Raw genomic sequence first — 17,211 nt, 5'->3', positions numbered from 1 at the left:
AATCCCATTCAGTTCACTGGGCTTTTCGACCTAAAGGTAACCTTCTCTATGGGGTGGAAAAAATGGGTACGTCCGGACGTTGGGTTTCTTGAAGAGGTCCTTATTTTTGATGTTCTTAAACGTCTCTTTCCTCTCTTTTCTTTGTTTAAGGTCTGTTTTTCGTTTCCTTTTTATTCCCAATTATTAATTTGCTATGTATTTGTCATTCCCAATTATTAATTTGCTATATATTTGTTATCTCCAATTATTAATTTTCCATGTATTTATTATTCCTAATTATACTTTTTCTATGTATTTGTTATTCTCAGTTATTAATTTTCTGTGTATTTGGTATTCCCAATAATTAATTTTCTATTTATCTCAATTATTAATTTTCTTTGTATTTTTACTCCTCAACAGTTAATTTCTTATGTACAACTTACCGAATCTCCTAATGCTTTCATGTTCATATTTAACGATGAAGAAATTACTCAATTATTCATTTATGTATATTCACTACCATTTTTGTAATATTTCATACAGCTTCATACGGAAAATATACAACTGACACATAAGGGTATGCATACAAAGTAAGTGCTTTTTGGGGTTTTATTACCAAAAAATATACATGTTACATAAATTACAAATTGCATTTTGACTAGAGCAGAATCTTCAGTAATACTGATGTGACTAGAGAAAGGTGACTACAAATAATGCCTGCTGGTTTGAGGGAAAGTTACTGAAGAAAAAACTACACAAAATTACAGGTCCCATAAATAATGAGGTTGTTTTAATGAAAATAAAAAAAAAGACTAACTGGCATGTCAGGTCCCAAATACAAAGTCAATTAGCCTATGTAAAAAATAAAATTACAGGTGACTTAAGCTACAAGATCAGGTCCCAAATACAGTGAAAGGTACATTATATTTTGAAATAAGCATACAAAAGTGATGAACTAACATTATCAGGTCCCGAATTACAATGAAAGAAACTTAATAGTCCAGATGAGAGAGAAATATTTCAGTGTATTGGATACATGAATACAAGACTAGACTGAACTGTATTAACAGCTAATCTTTGGTAAATACAAAAACGTTACAGGTATTAGCCTCAATACAAAAACGTTACAGGTATTAGCCTCAATACAAAAACGTTACAGGTATTGGCCTCAATACAAAAACGTTACAGATATTAGCCTCAATACTGGCAATATATTACTTGATCATTGCTTACAGTTCATCCTACAGAATATAAAACATTACAGACAGGTACAAATAATTAATTGTATACAGGTACAAAAAATTCATCTGCTTACAGTTGCTTAATCTTACATTCAGAAAGACTGCAAACACAAGTAAAGGTACATTATGTAATACTTATAGTACTTAAGAGATAAATGAAGGTACACGCTGTAAGACTGAGTCAGACTAATGACAGTCTGGAGGAGATCTGTTGCAAGACTTGCACAGCCTGAAAATAATGTCTAAAAACTAATTACAGAACTCGAAGCAAAAAGAGAGAGACAGAGAGACAGACAGACTTACAATTTATCTTTACATGTTAAACTTTCGACTGTGAGATCTTTGGTTAAATTGTCTTATTTGGTTAGTAGCTGACAATATTTTTTGTCTTTTTTTTTGTTTGTTAGTAAAATGTTATGGTATGTTGAGATCTTTGGTGAGAAGCTGAGAGATGTTACGTCTGCAAAATCCTACTTCGTCAAGAAAAGAAGAGATCAAGAATTTTTAAGCAAACCTCAGTTGGCTTCTGTAGGAAACTAAAAGGACAAGTTAAAAAGAGAAAGTGGGTGGAAAAAAATTGATAGGATATTTGCAAAGACTAATCTTTGGGTGGGCTGCAAATTGTCAAATTAACACAAACTTGATATTTTTTTTTTTTTACATTTTTTATAAAACTAAATTTCTTTGGTGCCATGTTTTTTGGTGTAACCTGAGGACAAAGCAACAGTGTTGATTTTCTTGCTTTTTGTTTTTTTGGAGTGTCATTGCTAAATGAATTGATGCAATATCCTTTGGTGCAATCAATCTTTGGTGTAAAGTGGTAGTAGAGAGAAAAAGGAACCTTATGGTGCAAGACCTTAAGGTTTAATTAAAAGTACCTATGGTGCAATCAAGTGAGATCCAAGAAAGCTGGGGTGTGTCACAGTTGAAATGGTGTGAACTACTTTACAAAAAAATCATTATTACTAAAGAGAAAAAATGATGAACGCTGATACATTGGTGATTATTGGGTTCAAACTTACACTAAGACTACAATACTGACGATTAATACTGCGAATACTGAGATCATTGCGATGCAGGTACTAAGGGAAATTGATGCAGGTAGTAGTAGTGGAGGTATCAAAATCATGATGATAATGAAGAATCTTTCTAAAAGAAACGATGATGATTCTTGATGACGATGATGAATATGGTTACTCAGACGAACACAGGTGGGTTGACCTCGTCCTCTCGAACCTTACAGAAGACTAGGATTCACGACTAACTCCTGCCACTCTTGGCTGGAGGGGGGCAGGAGGACATCGACTACCAAGCAAGGATCCCTGGGTGGGGTGGGGGTTCTTCCTGAAGACTTATGATAAGAGACTGGGGGACGCCCTCCTTCAGCTTCGAAGAGCCGTATGAACTTGAGGCTGAACTATTAATTAAAAAGTAGCTTAGGATTCTAATAATACTGACTTGGTTCCGGGTGAGGCCTGATGACTCGACTTCCGACTGACGAAGACGCAAGCTGAAGGTCAACCTCCGACGGGTGATGGTGGGGGTCGAAGGGCATACTCATTCCGTTACTCTCTCGAGACGCTACAGCTCGGGTGGCACTCGACGGGAAGTCTCACTCATCATCACTCTTCTACTTCGACAGGTGCCCACACAAGGGCACGTTGACTAGAGACTTGACTGTTTTGGGGCTTGAAGACCTTAATTGAAGACCTTAACTGTAGAAGCTGCTCCTCCAAAGGACTGTTTCGCTGGGGGGGCCTTATGCCAAGGCCCTCACACGAAGACTCATCATCTACTCAAGGGAGGACTAGAAGCGCTTGACTAGAGAAGGCTCAGGTACAAGACTCGATGACTAGTTGAGGTGATGCTCGGAGGGCATCAGCTGACTAGAGAGGGGGGGTGGGGGTACACGCGAGGTCATGGCTCTGGGGTCACCAAGGGGCTCAGGATCTCCCTGGAAAATGTCAAGAAAGAAAAAAAATAAGTCCCAGTGAAGGAGAACTGAAGTATCCTAGTGGCACTTTTCCAGGCACTAATTCCACAACACGGTACAACGTCAACACTGGCGCTAACAGAAGGAAGAATCTACGTCATAAACGCACTGATTACTTACCGAGGCCATGACGAAATGCTGCGAGTGACGTAATCAGGTCCCGAGGGACCACGGCCGGCCCGGCGGCCACGGGAACGTCGGCAGAGGCTGCGGTGGCTCTCCGTCTACAAGAGCTGAGGCTGTAGTGATTTCCAACACAGGTTTGGTTGCCTTTTATACGGCGCGGCCGGCAGGTGCAACGAGAACGCGTGTCCTCCGCCAATCAGGGGCCTGTAAACAACCTGCCACGCGCCTCTCGCGCCAATAGGATGCTGGCGGCGGGGCTGACTGCGCGGCGCGTCCAATGGGAGAGCGGGAAGCCTCCGCGGAGGACCAATCCGCGGCGAGATAGAGGCAGGTGGTCGGCATGTGGAGGCACGCGTCAGGTGAGCTGCCGAGTTTGGTTGTGCTCCCCCCTCACCCAACCCCCCGGTCCTCCCGCCACCACCAAAGCAACCACCAGGCTACCAGGTGGTCCAACACACTACACCGTCATCACGCAAAGACCCCGCTACAGCGAACTGCCGGATCTCGGGATGCGGGCGTCTTCTCGTGTTGCAGATGCAATGGGCTTATGGTCTCGATTGTCACTGCTTCCGAAGGACGGAAGTGAATCGGCGATATTTGTCGTCCCCAGAAGTGCCACTGAGACCACCACCACCACCGCACCGGAGGCAGGCAGGCAGGCCGTCCAGGGAGCCTCAAAAGGGCATGGGGCATCAGGCAGAACAAGGGCAGCTCGTGGCTAAACGCGTGCGGGGTCACCCAGAGAGAGAGAGAGAGAGAGAGAGAGAGAGAGAGAGAGAGAGAGAGAGAGATGAGGGTCCAGCCAGCTGTTTCAGCATTCGCAAGCTGTCCTGCTGCTTTCCCTTTTCTCTCTCTCTCTCTCTCTCTCTCTCTCTCTCTCTCTCTCTCTCTCTATTTACACCAGTCTTTTTCGACTCCCTTCTTGCCAACACCCTTAAAACGATTAGCCTATCCCCTGAAAAAGAGATGGGTGGTGGCTGTTCAATTACAAAAGAGATGGAAGGGGGCGGTGGGGTGGGGGCGGGGGAGGGAATGACGATGCTTAAGCATGATCAACATCACAGTCGTAGGCGAATACAAATACAGGGATCAACTTATTAAGAGAGAGAGGGCAGAGGATGGGGGGGGGGGGGTTAAAGACAACATCGAGCAACGATAGACTGTCAGCATGGAAACCTTTATAAAATTCCATCAAACACACCACCCCCCCACACAAAAAACCTGTTCTATTGTGATTCCAGACCGAATGCATATTGTCCTGGAACACACACCTGCCCTTCGGACTTAATAAGAGGCGGCTCTGTGGCGAACACCTTGCTTGGGTACGGGAGAGAGAGAGAGAGAGAGAGCTTCACAAATAAAGAGATTTTTTCGCGGGTCAATGTATATGATACTTTCCTTGCTGGAAACTGATTGATTGATTTACGGTTGCTAAAGCTGGCGTCGCAATATCTCCCTTACTGGAAAAAGAACTGGGAGCTTTCAAGCAATTAATTCCACATCCATAAAAAATTAAAGGAATATTTAAACGCGTCAGCAGACAAGTAAAATAGAACCACGAGATGATATAAATTTTATTTTGCATTACGTTTCAAATCCATTACAGTCTGTTATTACAATTATCATTTGTATCATCCTTACTACTCATACTGCCCAGAACAATGTAGGTATCTGGGAGTTGAACTGAAATAGAATTTAGGCCAAAGGCCAAGCACTGGGACCAATGAGGTCATTCAGCGCTGAAACTGAAATTGACAGTAAAAGTTTAAAAGGTGTAACAGGAGGAAAACCTCAAATCAGTTGCACTATGAATCAATTGTTAGGAGAAGGTGAAAACTAAGATGGAAGAAAGAGCAAATGAAAGGAGGTACAGTAAAGGGAACGAAAGGGGTTGCAGCTAGGGGCTGAAGGCACGCTGCAAAGAACCTTAAGTAACACCTACAATGCACAGCATGAGGTGCACTGACGGCACTACCCCCCTACGGGGTATAGGCATCTGGGCAACAAACTCACTATCATTACTATTATTATTACCGTAACAATCGTATATCAATACATTTTCTATATAATTTTCTTTGACACATACGAATCATTATTTCTCAAATAAAAAACTACCGCGACAAGGCTTGAGTAACGAGTAAAAACACTAAAATGTTAAAAAACAAGGAAGATGAAAGACAACAATAACAATAACACCCAATTACACCCAATAACATTAATCAATAACACCCAGTTACTTTGCAACAGTCCAAAACACGTGACCAAATTTTAACTGTAAGGACACCCCCAAGAAGGCCACTTACAAAAACATTTTTCCAGCAATGAGAGAGAGAGAGAGAGAGAGAGAGAGAGAGAGAGAGAGAGAGAGATTGAAAAGGGGGTATACTTGAAGAGTCTATACGATTGAAAACAACAGGGTCCTTCGGTGTTTGTCTATGTAAGATGCGTATGAGAGAGAGAGAGAGAGAGAGAGAGAGAGAGAGAGAGAGAGAGAGAGAGAGAGAGAGAGAGAGAGAGAGAGAGTGACATCTTACCGAGCTTTCATGAAAAATGAGAAAATAAGGGAAAAAATCTCCACCACAGTATGCAAATACTTCAGGATATGACATAATATACACATTATAGAAAATGATGAAAACTGAAACCTTTTTCAAAGCATTTTACAGTGAAATACATATGAACACATTATATTCCTGTCATCTGTAATTCCTTTGTAAATGTAATTTACCTTATGATTATAAAAATGCAAGTAGTAAAAAAAAAAAAGACAAAGTCAAGAGAATTTCCCTTCATAAACCTGGGAACTAGTCCTGTTAACACATAACATTAATGTATGTATGTATGTATGTATGTATGTATGTATGTATGTATGTATGTATGTATGTATGTATGTATGTATACAGAAGATAGTTCTCTAACAATATGAAACCCAAGTCACATACACAGTAGTCCCGTTAACACATTAAACATTAATGTATATATGTATGTATTATGCATGTATACAGAAGATAAGTTCTCTAACCATGTAAACCACAAGTCATATACACAGTAGTCCTGTTAACGCATTAAACATTATTGTATGTATGTATGTATGTATGTATGTATGTATGTACACAAAAGACAGTTCTCTAACAATAAAAACACCAAGTCACATATACAGTATAGTCCTATTAACACAAAACATGTATCTGTATGTATGTATGAATGTATGTAGGTATGAATGTGTGTATGAATGTATATATGTATGTATTTACGTATGTAAGTATACAGAAGACAGTTCTCTACCAATATAAACCCCACGTCACATACACAGTAGTCCTGTTAAAATAAAAATACGTACGTACGTATGCATGCAAATAGAGAGGGGGAGATGCTTTCTCTTGGTCCCCGGCGCAAACACCTTTCTAAGCCCACTATTTTCGTCAGTGACCCATCACACCAGATGTCCTGACTATTCACGGTTACTTGGGGTCATCTGGGGTCAATAGGTAAGCTTATTGGAAAGGCTTGGGAGGAGGGCAACAAACAACACGTGCCCGAAACGGAGGTCAGGTGATGGTATATGCGGCCTTTTCCAAATGGACAACAGAGAGAGAGAGAGAGAGAGAGAGAGAGAGAGAGAGAGAGAGATAAACGTTGGGTTTTATCCTCCAGTTCTTCGATTAATGTCGATTTTTAGAGAGAGAGAGAGAGAGAGAGAGAGAGAGAGAGAGAGAGAGAGAGAGAGAGAGAGAGAGAGAGAGAGAGAGAGAGAATTCTATCCAACATTAACAGGTGAGTCCATAAAAAAGTGGTAACCATTAGAAAATAAATAACATATGTAATTAAACTGAGAGAGAGAGAGAGAGAGAGAGAGAGAGAGAGAGAGAGAGAGAGAGAGAGAGAGAGAGAGAGAGAGAGAGAGAGAGAGAGAGTTCTATCAAATATGGAACAGGGAAGTCCATAAAAAAGTGGTAACTATTGGAAAATAAATATATATAATTAAACTAAGAGAGAAGAGAGAGAGAGAGAGAGAGAGAGAGAGAGAGAGAGAGAGAGAGAGAGAGAGAGAGAGAGAGAATTCTATCAAATATGGAACAGTCTAGTCCATAAAAAAGTGGTACCTATTAGAAAATACATAATATATGTAATTAAATTGTCTGTAACCGAACCTCAAATACACTAATTACTGAACTTTCAAGCTCAGTTACGAATATTTCGGTTGTTCTTTTTTCTGACTGAGCTGGCTTTATGCCAGCACGGGCTCTTGCTCATAATGCAGCCCGTAAAGTATTTCGGAAGTAAATTATAAAAAGTTATAAGTTAATTACTCGTCAACTACAAAAAAATACAACGTGTTTCATTGTTGAATTGAATATAGAATTTAGGCCAAAGGCCAAGCACTGGGACCTATGAGGTCATTCAGCGCTGAAACGGAAATTGACAGTAAGAAGGTATGAAAGGTGTAACAAGAGGAAAACCTCAAAGCAGTTGCACTATGAATCAATTGTTAGGAGAGGGTGGAAAGTAAGATGGAAGAGAATATGACAAGAGGTACAGTAAAAGGAACGAAGGGGGTTGCAGCTAGGGGCAGAAGGCACGCTAAAAAATAACCTTAAGTAATGCCTACAGGGCACCACGTGAGGTGCACTGACGACACTACCCCACAACGGGATTTGTTTTACTGTTGGTAATCTTATCACAATCATACTTGCTAATCTTATGACAATTATACTTGTTAAACTTATCACAATCATATTTGCTACAAAAGAGCAACAATCACAATAATGCAAGTGCATATTTTGCACAACAAATAATCTACACAACATCAATACTGGAGGCAATACTTTTAAATCTACAAAAATTATAACATAAATGCACATATGAAATGCATTACTACCTAATGCTATTCTCCTTGCATTTTTACATTTTATCTGTCTATTAATTTATCAAGTTATTTTTTCTTTTTTAAAAAGTGAGATCTCTTCTTTCTGTATTTCCCTTTACTTCCTCTTACTTCTTCCCAATAAACACCATATTCTTTGGAAGCTTGAATTTCAAGTCAGTGGCCCCTTTGGTGGTCTTGTTTCATATGAATAGCGTTCATCTTCTGAATAATAATAATAATAATAATAATAATAATAATAATAATAATAATAATAATAATAATAATAATAATAATAATAATAATAATAAAATACAAAATCACATTTATTAAGTACTGTATTCACAAATACAAAAATGAATTCCAGGAGCTTTCAGAGAAAACTCAGCTCCCTTCTTCAGCTAGATTTCTAGCTGAAGAAGGGGAGCTGAGCAGGCTCTCGAAAGATCCTGGAATTCATTTTATTATTTGTAAATACAGTACACTATACATAAATACAATTTTGTATTTTATAAACATATTCACGGGATTGTGAAGAAGATTTGGAATAATAATAATAAAATATTATTATTATTATTATTCACAACACTAAAAAAAATAATTTCAACTATAAAAAGCATTCCTTAAACTTACACGACCAACCAAAACCCACTTAAAACTCAAAAATATACTATTAACAAGGAGATACATCTCGCGACACTCACTCAAAACACACTCTAGTGTTTTAAATACCCATTTCCCCTCAGTGGGAAACTCACGTCATCACTATGCACATCAAGGTGGGGAGAAATGGGCTTTTAAAAATGCTGTAAAGCTCGAGAGAGAGAGAGAGAGAGAGAGAGAGAGAGAGAGAGAGAGAGAGAGAGAGAGAGAGAAAAGCAAGGATGCCGGGATGGAGGAGGAAGAAGGGTCTAATAGTACCTCCCACAGGAAGGAAGGAGATTTCTTCAGGTTCCGGAGGCAGATCACCTCAGTTCGATTCTGATCCTTATGCCACCAACGAATAAGGCAGAAATTTCCTTAAAGACCCTCAGCCTCAATTAAAGGGAAAATTAAAAAACCAGGGAACACTTAATCGCCCTTATGATAGAACAACATTAGGCCATGTTAACAACATTGGACCAGTTTCATCTCCGGTACAGCACGCGGCGGATGTCCCAAATTTGTACGGAAGCTCCCGTTCAAGATAATGGTGAATTGAGAAAAGGGCAAAGGCCTCTTCGAGGTCACTTGCCAGCATCACGAATCCAAAGGGATTTATTATAATTTGTGTTACTGTTATCAAAATCCTGGATTTTTGTTTTTTACAGCAATGAACAGGGACGAACCGTATACTATGAATGGGACAATTTTACTATGGTTGATAATATCCATAAACAATTTCTGTAATCCAACACACACAATGATGAAACTGCATACATATATATATATATATATATATATATATATATATATATATATATATATATATATATATATATATATATATATATATATATATATATATATATATATATATATATATATATATATATATATATATATATATATTTCTGACTACTGTACTTCAGGTTACAACTTCTTTTATGACTTGTGTGGCTTGGTTGGCAGCAGTCTCATCTTTCAGTTGAAAGAAGGGTTTGATCCTAATGTGAATCAGAAATTTATTTCCGTTCCACACGTGATTGTGTGTTGATTATAATATATATATATATATATATATATATATATATATATATATATATATATATATATATATATATATATATATATATATATATATATATATATATATAAAGCACAAGTGCATGACATGTGGACTAGGAAAACTGTGTACAAATAAAAAAAAATCTTAAAGAGACCATTCTACATTTCCTACAAAGGATTTATTTGCACTGTGCCATTCTAAATATTCTCGTTTAGGATTTGAGGTTCTTGGCTCTTTCGTCATTTGCAGACACATACAAAAGAATTATAAATTAAATTAGCCTTAACGCTTAATCTGAAATTACGAAAGCTACAATGCAAATCAAAATATCTGGAATAGTTTAATTCTGATGAACGCATGAAGTCACAGCGGGCGAACCAATAACAGAACTTTTCACATATTTATTCTTCAATATACCCATTTTTGCGTCTTGAACGGTAAACCCAGCGTATAATCGAACTTTAAAAGATGGTACAAACTACAATTGGCTCAAATGAGTGGCAGAATGCGCAAGAAATTCTACAATTACCGTACCAACTAAAATAACTAACCGATGACCTATGTAAAATCTGTAAATAGTCATCTATCTGTCCATAATAATTGTGTATATTTCATTTAGTAAGATATTATTATTATTATTATTATTATTATTATTATTATTATTATTATTATTAATCGACAGCTTTGGAATATGCCACATAGGACTTGCAAAATATATTGTGTACCCCGTGCGAATATAGTTTTTATTATAATTATTATTATTATTATTATTATTATTATTATTATTATTATTATTATTATTAATCGACATTTTTGAAACTATGCCACAAGGGACTTGCAAAATATATTGTGTATGAACGCGAGCGAAAAGTCATTATTATTATTATTATTATTATTATTATTATTATTATTATTATTATTATTATTATTATTATTATTATTATTATTATTATTATTATTGAGCAAAATCAAAGAGACGACTTCAAAAGAAGTGATCACTAAAACGATAAGTTATTTGCTTTTATAAAGCCAATCATCAGCGACAGAAATTCTTGTACAAAGAATGTGGAAAAATCTTTCCATCAGCTGGAATGAAATTATCGTAAAAAAAACCGAATACTCCAAATTTAAGTTGAAAAATATATTCAACATACAGGCCGTGACAAACTCTTTTAAAAAATTTACCCTAAAGAACCAGAAAACAAGAATTGGATAGATCATAGAATTTAGACCAAAGGTCAAACGCTGGGACGTATGAGGTCATTCAGCACTGAAAGGGAAATTGAGAATAGAAAGGTTTGAAAGGTGTAACAGGAGGAAAACCTCGCAGTTGCACTTTGAATCAATTGTTAGGAGAGAGTGGAAAGTAAGATGGAAGGAAGGGAATATGAGAGGAGGTACAGTAAAACGAACGAAAGGGGTTGCAGCTAGCGGCCGATGGCACGCTGCAAAGACCCTTAAGCAATGCCTACAGTGCACCACATGAGGGGCACTGACGACACTAACCCCCTACGGGACCAGAAAACTAGAGAAAAGGATCTCAAATAAAAAAATAAAATTAGTAAAAAATAAAAGTGAACACAAAGCATCGAAAAAGTAGACTTGAGATTATATTCCAGCCAGGATCCTGATTCCAGCACAAAAAATCAAATAGAGGGGAAATAAACGACGTTAAGACAAATCTAGAAGATGAAAATAGATGATGTACCTGACCTCAGCCACCACGCCGTCACTTGCAGTAAACAACGAAGTCAAAAGTGAAAAATCCATCAACAAAACTTGACTGTAACCCCTATTTCATATACATACATACATACATACATACATACATATATATATATATATATATATATATATATATATATATATATATATATATTTACATAATATATATACATCTATAATATTTTGATGAAACTTTCTTGACTAACTTGAATGAACATTTTACGTCAGCCAACACCAAGACTAAAGGAATAGTGACGAAAGAATCTCAGCACTTGAAGAAAATGCAGGCTTTCAATGAATATTCGTATTTGCTCAAAGACCAAAAAAAGTTTAAATTCTATTTTTCGTCTGCGTAATTTTTGTATGATACTTAAATGATCAGATGATAAATAAAGGCTAAGCTAGCCGCAGGCAATAAATCATTAAATGCTTCTCAAGCAGATAAGTATCTTGCATATGAGAGTTACGATGAAAATTAAAATAACCATTTTTCCTTTAGCACTTTGATGTTCAAAACACGACCCAGTAGCTTTTATAGTCAAAGCCACCATTATTCCCCTTATCACACGAAAGATATATTTGTGGGAGATTTATAAACTTAGATACCAAGCCGTATTGTAAGCATGAAGGCTATAGCTTCTTCATCCTATTATGCAGGGAAGGCGGTTGCAACCGCATGCACGCAAGCACTCATATATACAATCTTTATATAGTATACCAATGAGCCGCGTGGACATGTTTACACTAACAGCTTACACATTCTTCGTAACTTATGAATGAAGACACTTCTGAATAAAATATCCAAAGAATCTAATATACTTCAGGCAATGTTGATGATGGCTGAATCATGAAAATTTATAGAAATCAAACAATTAATCATCCCCTTCACATATCAAAACATTTATATTGACAAGCATTACGTTTATGCGCCTAAGTCATACACAACTTCCTCCTATCCCTCATTCACCCAGAATACCTGCATCACATCCATTTAAATTCCTACTGCTCGGTACCCTGACCTTCCTCCTCCTCCTGTTTCGCTTTTCACTCTCCCTCCTCCTACTCCTTCCCCTTTTCCTCGCCCTCTTAACAGGACGCATCTTCAGGAGCTCCCCTCGCATGCCTTCCTCCCCCTCCTGAGCAGGTCTGGCATGCACGTGTTCACATCCCCTCCGAGGATGATGGCAACGACGCGCGTGCTCAGAGACGAGTCCGCATGCAAGACGACGACAGTGGCCTCAGCGTCGTTAGAGCGAGGGAGGCCGGTGATCCAGCCGAATGTTTTGACAATAGGAATAATGTGAATTAAATAATCTTGATCATTAAAACCTTATTTAAAGCTTAATATACATGTCATAAATGTCCAAAGCAGTCTGTAAAGTGAAGCCATGACTTCTAGAGGACGTTTCGAAGGCGTTCGGAAGGATGTCTCGACGGGATATTTACTCTCCTCCTCCTCGCCGGAAGGTCTCCGTTTCCTTTCCTCTCTATACCTTCTTTCCTCCGCCTCTTGGCATAAGCGTGGCTGGGGGACGCCGCTCACCGCTTCTATGGTACGTCTGGCTTGAGAATTGCAAAGCCCCCGGGCTCCTCCTGGGCATGTGATGAGCAGCTGGTGTACCTCTGCAACTGCAAACACTTGAAAAATAAAAGTCCAATTTTTCCAAGGTGAAAATGATACCTGCGACGTCCACTTCCTTCGCTCTTCTTCTCTACTTATCAGCTGTGACTTTGCCTTTGGGTTTAACTGTTTATTTATCTACTTAATTACTGAAGTGGGATCTTTCTTTACCTACTTAATTATGAAAGTGGAATCTTTCTCTAATGCTCTGGAATATGCAGTAACTTCGTTATTCCATAATCAGTATAGACCTAGAGTTGTTTGAGAAAAAAAATCTCTTATACTGTTTTATAGACCATGTATAATTTATTTCCTTTCTCTCTCTCTCTCTATCTCTCTCTCTCTCTCTCTCTCTTTCTCTCTCTCTCTCTCTCTCTCTCTCATAAATTGGCTCTCGAAAACGAACGCGCGTGGCCTCCAGAAGAGGAACTTCTCCAGTGATTGACATTTGAGCCCCTGGCATCCCATACTTCCGGTCGGCCGCCACACCGAACATCCTGTCCGGCTCCGCTGACTTACGCCTGTAAGTTTTGGGCACAGGAATAGCCCGGGTGTGTGTGTGTGTGTAAGTGTGTGTGTGTGTGTGTGTGTGTGTGAAATGTTTGAGGAGCAGAACAACCTCTATAGATGGATAGTATGATGTACCTCTCTCTCTCTCTCTCTCTCTCTCTCTCTCTCTCTCTCTCTCTCTCTCCAGAAGGAGCCTGCTCCTAGACGTGTATCCTCTCTCTCTCTCTCTCTCTCTCCAGAAAGAGCCTGATCTTAGACGCATACTCTCTCTCTCTCTCTCTCTCTCTCTCTCTCTCTCTCTCTCTCTCTCTCTCTCTCTCCAGAAGGAGCCTGCTTCTAGACGTATATCCTTTCCTTCGTCCCTTCTGTGAATGCTAAGCTCTCACCTGGTCTATTTAAAGGGAAAATGTTACCTGATACAAGGATCTTCTTCTTGTGTATACAGTCCTAGTAGGTGCTTACGTAAACAGGACAGAACCTGAGCAAGTGTATTGCATCAAGTTAATATATACACACGCATACAGACAGACACGCATACATGCACACACACATATATATGTATACGTATGTTCGTGTGTGTATGTATACGTCTCCTGTGCAATACCCATTGATATAACCTAGTTTATAATGTAACCTGCCCATAAAAAAATGTAGAGCTTTCATTATAAAATTCATCTGTGGACCAGAAGCCAAATCATTCCTTAGGCTTTCTTCTCACGTACATGCGTTCCAGTTCAGCTGTTAGACTCAAAATTATTATTATTATTATTATTATTATTATTATTATTATTATTATTATGATGATGACAGAAAACATCCGTACTTATCACGAAGGTCACAGTATACAATTTAACAGGACTTGTCAAATTGGCCCCCTTAAGACAGTTATCTACTAAAATAACAAAGCCTATCAAAGCTAACAATGCATTACGCCTACTAAACAGTTATTTGACTTCATTCATAACGTATATACTTTTGAAAGGAATTGTACATAAAAAAATCTAGGTCCTTGAATTCTTACTGGAAAAAACCTAGATCCCTGAATTCTTACTGGAAAAAAATATAGATTTTTGAATTCTTACTGGAAAAATCTAGATCCTTGAATTCTTACTGGGAAAAAATCTAGATTCTTGAATTCTTACTGAAAAAAAATCTAGGTCCTTGAATTCTTACTGGAAAAAATCTAGATTTTTGAATTCTTCCTGGAAAAAATCTGGATCCTTGAATTCTTACTGGAAGTGCTTGCAAGAAATAAAAGTTGACAGTAAATGTGAGTAGCGAGTAACTTATGAAAATAATTGAAAGTCAGGAGAAAGCAGCAATGAAAATTAACATAGATGGTGGAACAGCAGAAGCGATTGATTTGAATGTTTTTTTTTTTTTTTTGTGAATAAATATAACTGATGTTCGCATGAGAAAACGTTAATCACAGAATCAGTGAAAGCATGTGAGATATCCGTTTTCTAGTCCGGAGGGAATAGCGCCACAATGATTCGGCCCGTTTTAGTTTTCTGTAAAAGAAAACTATTGTGCCGGTTTTGTCTGTCCGCCCTCAGATCTTAAAAACTACTGAGGCTTATGTAATTTAGGTGAAGTTGATTCTCACTGTTTTAAGTTCCGAACGTTTTCCATTTTCCATTGGGGAGGCCAAGTGCGTTTAAAGGCTCGTGTTGGAGGATCCGCAAATTTAGCTGAGGGTGATAACATCGGTAGATTTAGACTTATTTAGGAATATAACAGATGTAAAACCACATGAAGAACCCTTGAGAATCGACTTCACCTACGTTACAGAAGTGTACGGATGAGGTTTTTGAATTGTTATAACTTTTTCAAAACCACTGCGCTATACTTGGTAATTTCAATTATTTCTCGACGTTTACACAGATTTTCTACCTAACCAGAAGCACTGGAAAATATTTCTCTATCATCAGAAAGGATTTCATTCGCCATCAAAGAACCCTACGTGAAACTGGGAAAGCTTTGTCATCAAGATTTATGTGGTCTTTACGTCTCGAATCACATTCATTGGCCTCTCTCTCTCTCTCTCTCTCTCTCTCTCTCTCTCTCTCTTTAATCCAGATGCCTGTCTGTCTTTGCATGAATTTTCGAATCTCATAATATTATATCAGCCCCACCCTCTCTCTCTCTCCTCTTTAATCCAGAAGTCTGTCTTTACATGAATTTTCGAATCCCATATATTAGACCCACTCTCTCTCTCTCTCTCTCTCTCTGTTTGACTGTCTGTCTGTCTGTCTCATTCAAACCCCTGTCTTTACATAAATTTCGTTTCTCACCGACTAGCCCACTCTCTCTCTCTCTCTCTCTCTCTCATCCAAATCTCTCCTTCCATCATCCCCTTTGAGGCAAATGTCCACAGGAGACACTAAGTCGGCCGGGCCGTGCAACAGACCACCCTCTTTCAAGGGCGTCCCTCATCGTAGAAGACTCAGATAAGGCACGAGGGCGTCGTGTGGGTGGGCGTAAGGGCCTGGGTGACTGAGGGTGAAGGGGAAGTTGGGGGAAGGGGGCGGGAGAAGAGGGGTAGGGTGAGACGGTTTAATGGGTGTAATAATTGTGGGTGGTAGGAGACAGGATACATACGGGTGATAAGACCATTAAAGGATGTCTGGAATATGGCCTTATCGACACTATCGGAAGCTGCAATGCTACGAACTTGGATTTCGGTAAATGGACCGCTTTAAGGGTCCTTTATTCTTTAGCTTTTGTTTATTTGTTTACCCTTTGTTGTGTGTTTGTTACTTGTTATGCCTTTGTCCGCTCGCTGTACTAACCTGCGCAATGTACAATGATTACAAACTACCTAAGTACTGTTTCATGGTTTTTGTTTACATTTTTTGTGCATTTGGTAATTGTCATGCCTTTGTCTGTTCGCTGTACTAACTAGGCAATAGACTACGATTAAAAACGATACAATTACCATATTTTAGGTTTTATTTACAATTGGAACAGCCTCCTTTTATTTACAACTGGAACAGCCCCCTTTTATTTACAAGTGGAACAGCCTCCTTTTACTTACAATTGGAACAGCCTCCTTTTACTTACAATTGGAACAGCCTCCTTTTACTTACAATTGGAACAGCCCCTTTCATTTGACAAGTGGAACAAGACTCCATTTATTTACCATTGGAAAAGCCTCCTTTTATTTACAAGTGGAACAGACTCCTTTTATTTACAAGTAGAACAACCTCCTTTTATTTACAGTTGGAACAGCCTCCTTTTACTTACAACCGGAACAGCCGCCTTTCATTTACAACTGGAATATCCTCTTTTTATTTACAACTGGAACAGCCTCCTTTTATTTACAATTGGAACAGCCTCCTTTTATTTACAATTGGAACAGCCTCCTTTTATTTACAACTGGAACAGCCACCTTTTATTTACAACTGGAACAGTCTCCCTGAGGCTGTTGAATAATTAGAACTC

General features: G+C 38.4%; 1 long non-coding RNA gene across 1 annotated transcript; it reads right to left on the bottom strand.

The window, feature by feature from the left end:
* Window positions 1-574: 574 nt before the first annotated feature.
* LOC136849281 (uncharacterized) lies at window positions 575-3,456 on the bottom strand. Its single transcript, XR_010856282.1, has 2 exons — window positions 3,334-3,456; window positions 575-3,174 (listed from the first exon to the last, which is right to left on the bottom strand). It is a non-coding gene; the product is annotated as an uncharacterized lncRNA (long non-coding RNA).
* Window positions 3,457-17,211: the final 13,755 nt, after the last annotated feature.

The sequence above is a fragment of the Macrobrachium rosenbergii genome, chromosome 20 (genome assembly GCF_040412425.1).
Source record: "Macrobrachium rosenbergii isolate ZJJX-2024 chromosome 20, ASM4041242v1, whole genome shotgun sequence".
Taxonomy (NCBI): domain Eukaryota; kingdom Metazoa; phylum Arthropoda; class Malacostraca; order Decapoda; family Palaemonidae; genus Macrobrachium; species Macrobrachium rosenbergii.
The sequence above is the reverse complement of the archived record's forward strand: the minus strand, read 5'-3'. Positions and strand labels throughout refer to the sequence as shown.